Source organism: Ailuropoda melanoleuca, chromosome 16, assembly GCF_002007445.2.
Source record: "Ailuropoda melanoleuca isolate Jingjing chromosome 16, ASM200744v2, whole genome shotgun sequence".
In the NCBI taxonomy this organism is placed as follows: Eukaryota; Metazoa; Chordata; class Mammalia; order Carnivora; family Ursidae; genus Ailuropoda; species Ailuropoda melanoleuca.
Window position 1 is genome coordinate 68,798,159 of NC_048233.1, and position 4,032 is coordinate 68,802,190.

General features: G+C 37.3%; 1 pseudogene; it reads left to right on the top strand.

Moving 5' to 3' along the window:
- The first annotated feature begins 1,980 nt into the window (after positions 1-1,980).
- LOC105240169 lies at positions 1,981-2,532 on the top strand (annotated as a pseudogene).
- Positions 2,533-4,032: the final 1,500 nt, after the last annotated feature.

Consider the following 4,032-nt stretch of genomic DNA (forward strand, 5'->3'; position numbering starts at 1 on the left):
TTGAGACAACAGCTGCTTTCTATTTATCAAAGGGAAGCCTGTGGCTGGCAGCTTTCCTCCCGAGGACTAAGGGAAGATAGTCCATGGACGTAACTGCGTGGTTCATAACCTAGATGTAGACACAAAACAGGGAGCTTCGGACTCTGTGGGGTCCCCGAAGATTGTGATTGATTTTTCCCATTTGCTTACTATACCCATCATAGCTTTAATTGTATGCTGCTCATTCTGTTGTCTGTGTCTATGGTCTAAAGCCACAGCAATCCTACAGACAGTTCTGCCTCACATTGCTTTCCTGAGAAACCGTATCTAAGTAGTCTAGGAGCTGGTTTTATTGTGTTTAGCAGTGTCTTTCATCCTCCCTAATATTTTAAAAAAGAAATTAATTCCTCGTTCTCAAGATTATGCAATCTTAAAAATAGTGAACATTGGAGAAATAATTTAAACTATATTCTATAGTCAACTTTCTTGTTTGAAATTTAACTGTAATACCTGTGCTATAATCATTTTGAAATGTATTTGTTAAAAAGAAATTTATGAGAAGATTCTGGGAAGCCCCAGGGATCTGTCACCCCACCTAGGCAAATATTGCATGGCAGAATCTGTCTGATGTAAGGAACTCTAGAGTCTATCGAAGGCTTGCAACCTCCAGGGGAAGACTTAGTAAATTGTGGTTAATTTGGGGCAATTTGGGCTCAGCACAATAACAGTTACCTATCATCCCCCCCTCCCCCACCAGCCAGGTCTCTGCAAACAGACAACCTAAAAGAATAGGAATGAATGAATGAATAAATGAATGAACGGTTAAACAAAAAGCCACAGGCTCAAAATGACATCACTTAGGTTAAGACCCCAAGTCAGTAAACCAAGACTTAATACCGAACTTGACTGCAGTTTCGACCTCCCAGAAATGTAAGCTCTGACCTGTCAACCTGGGAGATTCCTGGTCAGCACTAGGAAATTACTGATAATTACCGATAAACCCCTTAGGAGGGCAATTGTGCCTAAAACAACACATTCTTTGCTAATAACTTCCTTTTCTTCACTTCCTCTCTATCTTTAAAAACCTCTCCTATTCTGTAGCCCTTTGGAGCTCCCCTCTGTTTGTTAGATGGGCTGCTGCCTGATTCATGCATCAATTAATAAAGTCAATTACATCTTTAAAATTTACTCCATTGAATTTTTTTTTAACAGTATGTACTTGGGCAATTATAAAATGTAACCCCCATGATAACAGCAAGAAAAGGGTTTTCATAAGGAAGAATTTACATAAGGACAAAGATTTTTTAAGCAGATAGATCCAAACTTGTTGCAAGTTTTTAAGTGGATAGATCCAAGCAGATAGATCCCAATCCCCTTGGCTATTTTTTTCAGTGCCCTCCTCATTGGTGAATCTTGAATGGGAATATCATATTCTTCCACTACAACCAGGTAAGTATTTTCTCAATTTTTTTTTTCCTGGAAGGAATTCCCAGCACAAAGTTTCCCTATCAGCAAAGAAGGGCAGTTAGAGAACACAACATGCAAGCTATTTGGGTGCAAAATTAATGCACACTTCCTTTCTGCTTCTATAATAGAAATAGAATTTCTCTAGTGCTGAATGTTACATCCTCACATTATTGGGAAATTAATACTGAATTTTCCAGAAGGGACTAAAAATACAGTTAACAGGAAAAACCCTATGTAACTCAAAGATTCAAAGAATTAACCTAGGTGGAAAGGTTTGAGCAGGCTTAAAATTTCAATAGGTTTCTTACATGCTAAAATCTAATAATCAGAGAGTGGAACAGAAGGGAATTGAAAGACAATATTACAACTATGTAATACAACTAGGGGTTTCAACCATCATTTACTGGCAGGTACATAAAAATGGAAAATAGAAGTTAAAGCTAAGACTTACTAGAATACATAAACAAGAATTCCAAAAGCTACTGAGGAGCCAGCTCTCCAAGGGTCACTAGAACCAAGATCTCCCCCGTGACAATGTCTTCCATTAAGATTGAGGGTGTTTTGCCAAAGAACTCTGGTGCTGTGAGTGTCCAGTACTGGAGGAGGCATCCAACTCTCTGCTCTTCCTAGATATTCCTGCAAAAGAGGTTTGCCAGTGGGATTCGTTCAGCAAGCGAGTGCAGCAAGTGACTGTGGATGCCCCCACTAGTTCTGTAGCCCTTCACCAGTCTTGAGGAGATGTAGGTCGCCACCATTGGAACAAAGTTCTGCACTGTGAATTGGGAAGATCAGTCTGCAGTTGTCCTGGCCACAGTAGATAAAGACAAGAAAAACAACCGAGTGAATGACAGGAAGTTAGATCCCACTGGTAGATACTTTGCTGGCACCACACCTGAGGAAAGAGCCCTGGCAGTTCTGGATCCCCACCAGGGGTCCCTATACTCCTTCTCTCCTGACCCTCATGTGTACTTTCACCAGGTGGACATCTCCAGTGAGTTGGATTGGTCCCTGGGCCACAAAATCTTTTGTTACATTGACAGCCTGTCTTACTCTCTGGATGTCCTTGATTATGGCCTGCAGATGTGAAAGATTTGTATATGCCTTTTTATTATTCCTCTTAATACTGCTGGTATTTTTTTTTTCATATATATATATAACTAGTAAGCTGCCTCTTCCTCAACTCCTATGAAAAGGTCCTTAGTTGCCAAATAGATAACTGTCGGATGTTAAAAAAAAAAAAAAAAAAAAAAAAAAACTATTTAGCTATAGAACTCAATCTGGGTGTTAATTATAATTTGGAAAAAAATTTTAATTTTAAAGATCTATTTTAGGCATAGTTCTATATTATCCACCTAACAATATGGAATGCTATCTCCTAAAAACTAAAGAGAAAATATAAGAGGATACTACAAATAAGTTTTTTTTTTACCGCTATTCTTAACAGTAGGCGTGTTGCAGTTCTATAGTCCTACAATCATATTAGAATAACTCAAGATTGAAATTACATATATAGTCTGCTCCTACAGTAAAAGTTAATAACATTATGGTATAGTCTCATCTATGGAGGGCTTGAATCAGAAAGTCAAGAAAAACACACCTTTAGGGGTGCCTGGGTGGCACAGCGGTTAAGCTTCTGCCTTCGGCTCAGGGTGTGATCCTGGCATTATGGGATCGAGTCCCACATCAGGCTCCTCTCCTATGAGCCTGCTTCTTCCTCTCCCACTCCCCCTGCTTGTGTTCCCTCTCTCGCTGGCTGTCTCTCTGTCAAATAAATAAATAAAATCTTTAAAAAAAAAAAAAAAAGAAAAACACACCTTTTGTGTCATTTATATGACTTTTGGAAATATGCAAAAACACTATTCATGGAAAGGAATATCAAGTAAGGTATTAATTTTCATAGATTCAGATTGTATCTGTTTTATCATATATCTTTGATGGTAACTATTTGAAATTCAATTCTACCTGATTTATCTGCTGTAATAATATATATACAATGTCATTGTAAATTGTGCTTGGAATTGTATAGTAGGATGTGAATTTCCTGGTTTCGGGATATAGCTATATTGACAGATTTTAATAATCAATATATAAAATCTATTTCTATGAAATAATTTGAGTTCATTTTGAAAAAGATTTTAAATGAAAATAATTCATATGTTATAATAAAAAAGAAATATTGGTTGTGTGCTGTCTGATATAGGAAAACTCTGTCCCAAACTAATTCTAGACCCTGTCTGTTAGCGTAGAATTAGCTTTGTAACCACTAACCGTGGACCCTGTTCCCACATTGACTGGGTAGCACTACACTGAAGTAAGCATCTATTACTGCCGTAGGTTAAGGCAAAATTGGGAGAAATTGTAATAATATCACCTTGTGAATGAGATAGCATTATACTTTAGAGATTAGTCAACATAGCTCTCCAAAACTTAAATGACTTATTTGAAGATAATCCGTTTTAAGCTTTGAAACAAAATCATTTTATTTCAAGCTTTATTATAGTTGTGTTTTGCAGTCGCAGTTGTCTATAGTAGAACATGAAATTTTAACTCACTTTTGTTCTTCTGTAAAATGTTAGTGAGACATGT